The 12,878-nt window shown below is 36.9% G+C and overlaps 1 long non-coding RNA gene across 1 annotated transcript in view; it reads right to left on the bottom strand.

Moving 5' to 3' along the window:
• The window catches only part of LOC134479376 (uncharacterized), a 161,132-nt gene that overhangs the window by 97,203 nt on the left and 51,051 nt on the right, over positions 1–12,878 (bottom strand). The window contains exons 2-3 of the long non-coding RNA XR_015622403.1: positions 11,275–11,335; positions 9,342–9,441 (exon numbers count right to left, since the gene is read on the bottom strand). This is a non-coding gene — a long non-coding RNA (uncharacterized LOC134479376). The remainder of the gene's footprint in view (positions 1–9,341; positions 9,442–11,274; positions 11,336–12,878) is intronic.

Here is a 12,878-nt window from a genome sequence, read left to right as displayed (position 1 = left end):
TCAGAAATGAAAAGGAAGACATAACAACAGAGCAAGAGGTAATTTAAAAAAAAACATCAGATCCTACTACAAAATATAATTCTACAAAATTTGAAAATCTGGAGGAAATGAATAATTTCCTAGACATATACCAGGTACCAAAGGTAAATCAGGACCAGATAAACAATTTAAACAACCCCATAACTCCTAAAGAAATAAAAGCTGTCATTAAAAGTCTCCCAAACAAAAGCAGCCCAGGTCCAGATGTGTTCTGTGCAGAATTCCATCAGAACTTCATAGAAGACTTCATACCAATACTATCCAAACTATTCCACAAAATTGAAACAGACAGAGCGCTACTGAACTTCTTCTATAAAGCCACAATTACTCTTATACCTAAACAACACAGAGACCAAACAAAGAAAGAGAACTCCAGACCAATTTCCCTTATGAATATCGATGCAAAAATACTCAATATTTCTTGCAAACTGAATCCAAAAACACATCAAACCAATCATCCATCATGATCAAGTAGGCTTCATCACAGGTATGCAGGGATGGTTTAATATACAGAAAACCATCAACGTTATCCACTATATAAACAAACTGAAAGATAAAAAAAAGCACATAATCATTTCATTAGATGCTGAGAAAGCATTTGACACAATTCAACACCCCTTCATGATAAAAGTCCTGGAAAGAACAGGAATTCAAGGTCCATACCTAAACAGAGTAAAAGCCATATACAAAAACCAGTAGCTAACATTAAACTAAATGGAGAGAAACTTAAAGCAATCCCACTAAAATCAGTGACTAGACAAGGCTGCCCACTCTCTTCCTATTTATTCAATATACTTCTAGAAGTTCTAGCCAGAGCAATCAGACAACAAAAGGAGATCAAAGGGGTGCAGATTGAAAAGGAAGAATTCAAAATATCACTACTTGCAGATGATATGATAGTATATCTAAGTGATCCCAAAAGTTCTACCAGAGAACTAGTAAACCTGATAAACACCTTCAGCAATGTGAACGGGTATAAAATTAACTCAAATAAATCAGTAGCCTTCCTCTGCACAAAAGAGAAACAATGTGAAGAAGATATTAGGGAAATGACACCCTTCATAATAGTCCCAAATTATATTAAATACCTCGATGTGACTTTAACCGAGCAAGTGAAAGATCTGTAAGATAAAAACTTCAAACTTTTGAAGAAGATCTCAGAAGATGGAAAGATCTCCCATGCTCACAGATTTGCAGGATTAATATAGTAAAAATGGCCATTTTACCAAAAGTGATCTACAGATTCAATGCAATTCCCATCAAAATACCAATCCAATTCTTCATAGAGTTAGACAGAACAATTTGCAAATTCATCTGGAATAACAAAAAAACCCAGGATAGCGAAAACTATTCTCAACAGTAAAAGGACTTCAGGGGGAATCACTATCCCTGAACTCAAGTAGTATTACAGAGCAATAGTGATAAAAAACAAAACAAAACTGTATGGTATTGGTACATAGACAGGCAGATAGACCAGTGGAATAGAATTGAAGACCCAGAAATGAACCCACACACCTATGGTCACTTGATTTTTGACAAAGGAGCCAAAACCATCCAATGGAAAAAAGATAGCATTTTCAGCAAATGGTGCTGATTCAACTGGAGGTCAACATGTAGAAGAATGCAGATTGATCCATTCTTATCACCCTGTACATAGCTTAAGTTCAAGTGGATCAAGGACCTCCACATCAAACCAGATACACACAAATTAATAGAAGAAGACGTGGGGTAAATCTCAAACACATGGGCACTGGAAAAAATTTCCTGAACAAAACACCAATGGCTTATGCTCTAAGATCAAGAAAGACAAATGGGATCTCAAAAAACTACAAAGCTTCTGTGAGGAAAAGGACAGTGTTTTTAGGATAAAATGACAACCAACAGATCGGGAAAAGATATTTACCAATCCTACAATGGATAGAGGACTTATATCCAAAATATACAAAGAATTCATGAACTTAGACTGCAGGGACACAACCCTATTAAAAAATGGAGTTCAGAGCTAAACAGAGAATTCACAGCTGAAAAATATCAAATGGCTGAGGAACACCTAAAGAAATGTTCAAGATCTTTAGTCATAAGGGAAGTGTAAATCAAAACAACCTTGAGATTCCACCTCATACCAGTCAGAATGGGTAAGATCAAAAACTCCGGCGACAGCAGATGCTGATGAGGATGCGGAGAAAGAGGAACACTCCTTCACTGTTGGTGGGATTGCAGACTGGTACAATCATTCTGGAAATCAGTCTGGAGGTTCGTCAGAAAATTGGACATTGAACTACCTGAGGACCCAGCTATACCTCTCTTGGGCATATACCTAAAAGATGTTCCAACATATAAAAAGACACGTGCTCCACTATGCTCATCGCAGCCTTATTTATAATAGCCAGAAGCTGGAAAGAACCCAGATGCCCTTCAACAGAGGAATGGATACAGAAAATGTGGTACATCTACACAATGGAATACTATTCAGCTATCAAAAACAACGACTTTATGAAATTCTTAGGCAAATGGATAGAAATGTAACATATCATCCTGAGTGTGGTAACCCAATCACAGAAAAACTCACATGGTATGCACTCATTGATAAGTGGATATTAGCACAAATGCTTGAATTACCCTAGATGCACAGATCACATGAAACTCAAGGACGATGACCAAAATGCAGATGCTTCACTTCTTCTTTAAAAGGGGAACAAAAATACCCTTAGGAGGGAATAGGGAGGCAAAGTTTAGAACAGAGGCAGAAGGAACACCCATCCAGAGCCTGCCCCACATGTGGCCCATACATATACAGTCACCAAACTAGATAAGATGGATGAAGCAAAGAATTGCTGGCCGACAGGAACCGGATGTAGATCTCTCCTGAGAGACACAGCCAGAATATGGCAAATATATAGGCGAATACCAGCAGCAAACCACTGAACTAAGAACGAGACACCTGTTGAAGGAATCTTAGAAAAGACTGAAGGAGCGGAAGGGGCTTGAGATCCCCATATGAACAAGAGCTTCCAGGGACTAAGCCACTACCTAAAGACTATACATGGACTGACCCTGGACTCCAACCTCATATGTAGCAATGAATAGCCTAGTAAGAGCACCAGTGGAAGGGGAAGCCCTTGGTCCTGCCAAGGTTGGACTCCCAGTGAACGGGATTCTTGGGGGGGGAGCGGTAATGGGGTGAGGATGGGGAGGAGAACACCCATCTAGAAGGGGAGGGGGAGGGGTTAGGGGGTTGTTGGCCTGGAAACCAGGACAGGGAATAATAACAATTGAAATGTAAATAAGAAATGCCAAATCTAATAAAGATGGAAGGAAAAAAAAGAAGTTGTATGAGAGACTTGAATTGTCCCCAGGAGATTCAAGAATACTGAAACTGAAGAAAAAATGGGAAAGGGGAGCGAGAAAGGTGCGTAGCATTGATAGGAAGATGATGTACAAGCAGAAAGAAGAAGATGAGGGAAGAAAAGAAGCTATATATGCGAAAACTTGAAGAGATTGTTAGACACTAGCATATTTTTCTGAGTCTAGTTCGGGGAGCTTTTTTTCTAAGTGATATAATGCAATTCGTAAATAACCAGATCACCTAATGCAGCACAAATTGTATTTTCAGCTGACTAGTTCATAATAAATAAATATTCAGCAAAGTACATGCTACTTGAGATTAGGTCATTTAGAAATTTCCGTTCCATTAAAAGTAAGTTTCATTTGCTTGGCAAAGGCTACTAGCTGAACCGTCAATTGCCTGTCTTAATGGATGACACCTGTAAGTAAAATAAACATATTTTTAATGGAATGGATGGTCACAGTGACCTTATCTCAAGATATCATACCCTTTGGTGAATATTTATTGCTGAATTAGCAAGACGCTAATATGAAAGGACGGCGTTCCTCTCCATTACCTTTTCTTGCTACATAAAGGCAGTCATTTTTAAATGCCCAAATTGCTTTCAGAATTTACCAATTATTGAGCAAAAACTTAATACATAACAAACAATATTTATAATGAGAAATCTATCTGCTAGTCTGAATTTCAAGTTTTAATACGATAATATTGCAGATAGTACCCATGCAGCCTATTACCAAAACTTCTAGTATTTTTATGGCTGATACCTTATCAGAATTTATTAAATAAATTACATTTCTGAACAATGTAGTTAGTTTGAAATACAATTTTAAACAATAAATAGCAAAACTAAGGACTATTGGTGACATGGTACTAAAATGTCAAGCTGTCTCTTTCAAGTTAAGAACAATTTCAGTGGACCATGCATGTTTCACTCTTCTGTCTTGTCTACATAGGTTTTCTCAACTGATAACATGAAGAAATGATGCAAAGTATGCTATTTCACTAAACTTAATGAAAATTACAGCAAACCAAGAAAGGCAAGGATAACCCACATTTTTAAATAGTTTTCAAAATATGTTTACATTTATAATACCTAGTATTTTCAAATAACAAAGGAATAATTGAATTGAAAGCCAAGCAACATTTTAAAAATGTGTGGTAATTCTTCCTCCTGGAAGCTTGTGGATGAGGTACTTATATGAATTGGAAAAGCAAATGAGCCAAGTTCCTGGAGAATGCAGAGAAAGAGGGAAGCTATCAGAACCAGCATGCATGCCATGACTTTGGAATTGTACCCAGGAGATGAAAGAATAACTGGAAGGAAGAGAAAGAAAGTAGAGAGAATAATATGGTTAAAGTTTTATGAGCTTAACACCAGATTTTAATATTTCAAAAAGTGTGGCAAGTTTCATATTTTGTAATGTCTATAGAACAACCAGAGCATGGAAAGAAACTACAAGGTCAGCTTCCAGGATCTAGCTCATGTTGCGCAGAAACTACAAGTTCTACCTGCACAGAGTCACAGCCCCTTTCTTCCTGGGCTCATTTGCCAGGGTATCCAGAACCACTTGGGGGAGAAATTCTAGGATCCATGGTGAAAACTCAGTACCTCTTTCCTATTTGAGAATCTGATATAAGAGTATACTGTTTACCATTCTTCATCATTTCTGTACCCTCTGTCTGACACCTCCTTTGCTCCATACCCTTTCAAATTCATGATCTGTTTTTCATATATATATATATTCAGAGTTTTTCAGATATAGATATAGATATAGATGATATAGATGATATAGATATAGATATAGATGATATAGATATAGATATAGATATAGATATAGATATAGATATAGATATAGCTATAGATATAGATATAGATTCAGAGTTCCCAGAGGAACTGATAGAATGAAGGAAAGGATGGATAAATATGTATCCATTTATTAGAGTTTGTATTTGTTTATTATTGTTTGGAGTGGCTTACAGGGTGTGATACAGCTAGTATCTTTTGATACAAAAACAGGAATCCAATAGTTTTCCAACCCCCAAGGTTAGATGTCTCATCTGCTTTGCAAGGGAATTGCAAGGAAATCAGTTTTTATACTAGCTAAAGAACACCTCAGCAACAGGTAGATGGGCTTGCCAGAGAGAGTGCAAGGAAGAATGCAAAAGGAAAATCTCTTCTTTGTCCATTTACACAGGCTGTCACTAGAAGATGTGGTCCAGATTTAGGGTGAATCTTCCTGTCTCAAAAGATCTAGTCAAGAGAAATTCTCACAAGCATGTCCAACTGCTTAGGTTTTACAAGTTGATTTCAAATGTAGTCAAGTCGCCAAATAAGATTACATCACAACATGTAAATATATAAAGAAAATCTGCTGAGTCCATGTATATGGGTTGACCACTCGGTATTGGATATTCAACTAGAGGAACCAACTGGGGAGCCATTGGGACCTAGAGGAGACCCTACTACTGCCACTTATCCAAACCATTAGAATTTCTAACTGCATTTTAATAATTTCCTGATACCTACAGACAGATTGGTATAACACTTACTCCTCATCAAAGAAGCTGATGAAGACCATTGGAGGGTCTATGGCACTGTGTTACAAGAAGACATAAGAACTGGCAAGGTTGAATGAGCTCAGACTCAGGGAATCTCAAAGATCTGAGACAGGTAGAAGTGGAGCTGCTCCCTACCTATCTGTATACCTGCTCTGGAACATGTAACCACAACTGTCCTCTGAGGACCAAGGGCACTGGGTCATGTGGCATAACACCTGGAGTTATGCTCCATGATAATGAGATATCTAGAGAGCTCAGAACCTTCAGCCAATAAGTTTCCCCTCCTGGGTATTCCTTTCTGTAAAAGATATTTAATACCTGCTTTACCCTGACTAAAATGCATATATTTAAATTCACCATCAAATAAACTAGTATGAACAAGCCAGAATCCTCTCGCAGGCTCTAGGGAAAAGCCTTCAACTAAAGAGCCTAAGACTCCCAAGTAAAGCTTTCTTCCCTTCAGTCCCTCCAGTAAGTCAGCACTCACTCCCAGTCAGACTGTTCTATGCTCATCCATGGGTCTGTCTTTCCTCTCTGCCTGGCACGCACACTACCAGAGAGAGAATATAGACCTCGGATCCTTGGTTCCTAACTTCCCCTCCCAGTGGTATACCACATGCACCTGGGTACCTAGGGAAGAGATCTGAAGCCACTGTGGACCTCCAATCCAGACTTGGCACTTCCTCCTCCCAGTGCCACACCCCATCATCCCCAGCAAATAGGCAGGATGAAGACAGGTCATTACAGAAAGTAACAACTGGTTAAACTTGATAAAATAACTGACCACAGAATGGTCAGCCCCAATTGATATATCTATAATATAATTAGAACAGATTATGCCAGACACATGAAGGAAAGATTCTAAGACTTGTATACCAGGATACATGTTGAAAAATTGTGTCTCATATGTATAACAGGAAAGTAGCACCCATAAACTCTCAGTAATATGGTTGCATCCATGAGCCCCGAGCAATGGCAAACTCGGTCCACATGCCAACATAAATGTTGGAAATCTCTCATGGTTCCACTTCTAGATGAAGAGCTACAGGTAATTTAATACTCTTTCCAATAAGTTATTTCCACCATTGGTAATACAAGACCAGTTCTAGTCTAATGGGAAAGGATTCAAGGCTAGTCAGTAAGACATTTTAGGAACAAACTGGAATCTTACTGCCAGAGTCTTCCCAATGATTCATCTCAGTAATAAAATCAAAATATTCTCACTTACCCCTGAGACCCACAAATGTTTGATGTCATTCCTTTCTCTCAAGGTGATCTCAAGTGTCCTTCTACATAAAGGTTCTTTGGCTACGCTCACTCCTTCAATAACAGGCTCTGGATCTCAAGTTCTATAACTGTGATGAACTCTGCAAGGATATTCCACAGCATTGAGCTGAGCTTCTAGAGACTTTGTTCCAGCTTCTGATTTACTCTTCCTTTTTCATGATAAAGGATCAGAGTTATCTAAATCTCCTTTCTGTTTATCAGAATTTTAGAGTTCAAAGGGCCTCATCTCATTTTGTAATCTCTGTCTCTTCTACTTTAAGGTAATGGTGAATAGCAACAACATCCTGCTAAAAACCTCAGTGCTTTATTTTAATAGAAGGAAATCTACCCTTGTGGATGCTTATTTTGGAAACCTGTTTACTCACCACAGAGATCCAAAGGTCTATTCTAGCATTTCAAAGACACGCCCTTGACATTCTTAAAGGGATGCTTTATCTTTGAGACATGACTTTACAGGTTCCTGGAGTTTAAATAAAGTTTTTAGCCTATTATCTCATTTTCTTTCCTAGCCAGGAGTTCTCAAATTATGTTTTAAGGAACCTTAGTGTTACCAAGACATATCAAAGAATCTATGAGGTCCAAACTCTGTTTATAATAGCAATAAGACATGATTTTTTTATTTTACTTGACAGACACAGTAAACTTTTCTATAAGCTACAAGACCTGTTATATTTTTATCACCAATCAAATAGTTATTAAATAAATTTGAAAAAACAATGATTGTATTATAACTTATTTTTTGAACATGTTCTTTGAGTGATAGAAAGTAGTTGGATTCTCAATAGGAGAGAAGGTTGGGAGGAACTAAGAGGAGTAAAGGGAGGGGAAAGTGTAATCAGGATATACATGTTAAAAGGGAATCTATTCTCAATAAAAGAAAGAAAGGTATTCTTGTGCAAATATAATAATTTGTTATCATTTTAGGTAGGTTAATGGACATTTAAAATTTTCAACTTAATCTCTATAATCAATAACCAAAACACACTTATGAAAAGCCCCTTAACACTCAGGCATTATAAGAAAGTACAGAGTACCTGAGAAATGTTTTTAGAAGTGCCTACTTTAGATTTGTGTTTTGTTTACAAAAGCCATACTTGTTCAACATATAAATCATATCATGTAAAAATTAAAGATTTTTCAAGTAGTACAAACAAAAGATGAAAATATAAAACTTATAAACAAAGCCAAATCTTTCTGTGAAAAAAACTAAACACACAGAGTGTGGCACACAAGTCAGCAGTTCTCATCAAGGCCTGTTCAAAATTCACCCTAAGGACTATATGGTATTATGATTGTCTATAAATTAATATGAGAACCATAAGTAACCAAAGAATTCAACCCAGAGGAGGCAGAAGCCATCTGCTTTTTCTCTCCTTTTGACTGAAAGCCATGTATAAGCAATCCATCAATTGATTACAACTGTGGTTAGGCTCCTATGCAAAGTCCAGTAAATCAGATTAAAAGAAAGGGAAGAGGCATAAGGAGCCAGTTTCATCATGTCCATTCTGTTGAAAAATTCCTAAGATATTGAGTATTTTGTGCCATTTAAATATCTAAATGAAAGTGATCCATAGATAAGGATTTTTAACTAAGCCAAATCTAGCAGCTTAAGTTACACAGCCATTGTGACTGATATACCATATCTATCTTAAAGGGATATCCAAAGAAGAACTTCTTTTTGTTAGAACTTAGGGTTAAAAATGAGAAGAAAGACGGCTTCTAAAAGTTTCAACACAGCTAGGTGAGCACTGAAGGCCATAGCTCCTGAATTACTTTGTGCCTTTAGAAAACGCCTGTCACTTCCCTTAATTCCTTGCTCAGTCATTTAGAACAAAACACAGCACAACAAAATCTCAATCCATTCTGCCAGCTCAACAAAAGGCTTTGTGTGGGTGTGTGCAAGAAAGTAATTATGAGGTTTTTATTTCACTAATTATTCTTCAGCCTTTGAAATGTCAGTGTAGGTCAAAGTAGCAGCCAATGTTTTGAACCAGATCTGAATGAAAATAAGGAAGCCACTACAGGAATAACAAGGAAAAGAATCAAGAGTGAAGTAATTTGACACCATGAATGACAGAAAATGTAGTTCAAGGTCACAGGAACTTACAGTCTCCATCCAAGAAGTTTCCAACCGCCATCATCATGAAAACTTTATTGGGCAGTGGTAGCATGATAGACTGCTCCACTGTTTTCACCATAGTAACGCTCTGAACATGTGTAAGGAGAAAATTAAGTGATGAAATTAATTACAAATATTTTCAAATTGCAGAGAGCATTTTCTACTTTTAGGGTCTATAAATGTATCCCAAATCTTACATAGCTTATTGAACCATAGATAAACTTTGAGGCTAGGTACCACTATGATTTTAGCAATTCATTTTTATATACATTACAGTGTGACATTTTTCTAACTTTTATAGAAGGTAAGCACACCCTGGGAGGAGAGAATGTGTATAAGACAGGTGAACTGATTGATGTGTCCTCTGCTAACTAATATGCATGAATAAGCTGAGTTTCCTTTAATAAATTATCCAAGGAGCTTAGTAGACTTAGGTTCAACACTGATTTCTCTGACCCCAAACCTCAGGACTAGCTAAGTTTGCACAGTAAAAGCAACGCAAAGTGGAGTAAAGTGATTCCATTCATTTCAGTCAGGCCCATGACTGATATCCAGTGTCATGACCAAATTGATCACACAATGGTCTCCATCAATCTTTGCAACAGGAGAATTGAGGAGATTAGTTGGACTGTGGCCTGTTCATTGTACCTTCTATAGATACAGCTCAATCTAAGAGAAGAAAGAAAAAGTTAATTAAGGAGATAGGCTTCCCTGGATTGTTTCTTTTCCCAAATTTTGATGTCCTGTAGGTATAAAGCTCCCCAGTCTGTTTCTTTAAGTGCATTTTCCAAGCCCATTGGCTTATCAGCTAACACTGATTCTACCCTCAAGAAGGTCTCCTTCCTTCAGCATGGATCTATACACTTGCTATTTTGAGAATCTACTAGCCATTTGGGGAGTGGTTGAGTTTTCACTATTAAGCAAAGTTGTTTATATCTGAAATATATTCATGGTTTGAGATCAAGAAGTACTTACTACAAAAAAACAAGGCTTCCAGAACGTCTGATTTCAGCCCTGCATGCATGCAAAACTGAGTAGTCTCTGAAACGCAAACACTCTCTGAACGATTACTTTGGTTAGCCCACTTTCTGATACTTTACCCCAGAGCAGCTCAAGAAAAATGTAACATCAGATTAAAATGTGAGTCACACCTTGAATTTCTCCATGTAGAAAGCAAAAATAGACAGAAAACATTACATCAATATACCCTTTAGCTTAATATGGTCAACATATTGTTCGATATTAAATAAATATATTAATGAAATATTATTTGTGAGCTAGTTATTATGAATCTTTATAATTGTACTAGGACTTCAACATTGGGTTGTAGGTCATGCATTGAGCATCTATTGGTCAAAATTAAGTACAAGCTAGCACTCAGGAGATACATATTAACAGAGGTTACAGTAATAACTGGCACAGTAATAACTGGCATCTCATCTTCATGGATGGAGATGATGGGCTTAACTCATCCTCCCTAAATCCTATGTGACTCACGGAAGCATACTTTCTTGGCTATTGAAACTGTGTTTTGATTGCAGACTCTGAAATTTGTATTATATCACAATATTAATATTGTGTGTGTATGCATGTATATGTGGATATGTATTTACATGTGTGTATGTGTATATGTGTGATTGTTATGTATGTATGTGTGTTTGTGTTTGTACATGACACATATGTACTTGTGTTTGTGTATGTATATGTATGTGCGTGTCTTTGTGTGTGTGTGTATGAATACACACATGTGTATATGTTCCAGTTTTAAGAATGTTCAGCATTCTTATTATGTAGGTTATTACCTATTCTCTGTTATGTAAGTTATTACCAAATGAGTTCTGCTCTTTGCAGCCTAGCAGTTGACATAAATCCTTCCTCCTAGCATATTCTCTAGGCTTATCACTAGATCAAGGAAACTTGCCATGTATCTCACAGTGTAGTTGATGACATAAAATTTGTTCTCCCTTCCTCAGTTTCTTCATCTGAAAAAAAAAATAAAAATAGGTAAAGAGCAACATTCCCATCACAAAGTTGCCATGATAATGCACAGAACCCAGCCCAGTGTCTGGGACGTAAGGAGTTGATAAATGTTTATTGTTACTTCTAGCTTTTCTTCCTCTTAAATAACAGCTGAAGAGAAAAAGAACCCAGGGAAATAAACAAAGAAAAGAAAACAAACAACAACAAAACAATGACCCAGGATTGATCTATAGAGATGTTTACAAGAAGATAAGACAAGAATGAGGAACTTTCACATCAGGAGCTCTTAAAAAGGATGTCATATTACCTACTGTCTATTGAAATAAATTTCTGTATTAGGTAAGTTAGAATAGTCAATAGTTATGAATAAATAAATAAACTTAAATTTTAAAAGATGACTTTAGAAAAGGCTTCTGTCTTAATTTAGGTCATGAGCTAAAGTGGCCAGGTGGCACTCAGAGATAACTGTCCTACAAAAGATCAGTCTACAATGGAAGTTCTCCCTTATCCTTTGGGTGATAAAGTAAATTCCTGAACTGTAAGGTACATATACACAATAGGTTAATAAAGCACGCATATCTTTCTAACTGTTTTCCATCAACCAGTATACAATTAACAGTTACATTATAGCTCTAAGTCTTCCAATAAGCCTAGAAATCAGACTATAAAGTAGAATTTGAAAAGTATGGCACTCTTTAAGGTACTAGCTGATCTTTTCTGTGTCTAGGAAACAATGTGAGTGTTTTATAAAAGCTTTTCTCCCAAATATTTGGGTTACAGAATGCTTAAGAAGAACTAATAAAAGGCAGGTGATAACATAGCAATATCACTAATCTGTGTTACAGGGAGAATTGGAAAAGCAGTAAAAGTTACAGAGTTGTTTCATCTAATATAGTGGCTCTCAAACTTCCTAATGCTGTGGCCTTTTAGTACACTTCCCCATGCTGTTCTGACTCCTAACCATAAAATTATTTTTAATGCTACTTTATAACTGTAATTTTGCTACTGTCTTGAACGGTAATGTAAATAACTGGAATACAGGACATTTGATAGCAACCCCTGTGAAAGGGTCATTTGACCCCCGAAGTACTTGTGATGCACAAATTGAGAACTGCTGACCTAACGAATGTCTAGTGCAGTATTATTTTAAAAGTTATAATGTGTTTTTAACTTCCTATACAGTTACTATTGTGTACCTTCCCAGAGCCTAGAGATTTCAGGCCTGTTTCCGTTCTACAGAAAAATGAGCTGAGCAATGGTAGAAAGGTAGTCGGTGACTGCTGTCCAATGTGCCTAATGTTGGGGTTGTGACTTTTCCCCAGGTGGAACAGAGCCCTTGAAACTTAACACCTTCCACTACAAAGAGAATTTGTACATGCATGCAGCCACAATATGACACTTCCCTTGAACATGACTGACCCTCTGAATGCCAACCTTCACCTTCCTAGTTCAAGGCTTCTTTTCCTACCTTGCTCCTTGAAATTGAAGACCTTTCTTAAGTAAATCCTAAACAAAGCATCAGCAATTGGCATCCATTTTATTTTA

Source organism: Rattus norvegicus, chromosome 6 (assembly GCF_021556685.1).
Source record: "Rattus norvegicus strain SHRSP/BbbUtx chromosome 6, alternate assembly SHRSP_T2T, whole genome shotgun sequence".
Taxonomy (NCBI): domain Eukaryota; kingdom Metazoa; phylum Chordata; class Mammalia; order Rodentia; family Muridae; genus Rattus; species Rattus norvegicus.
The sequence above is the reverse complement of the archived record's forward strand: the minus strand, read 5'-3'. Positions and strand labels throughout refer to the sequence as shown.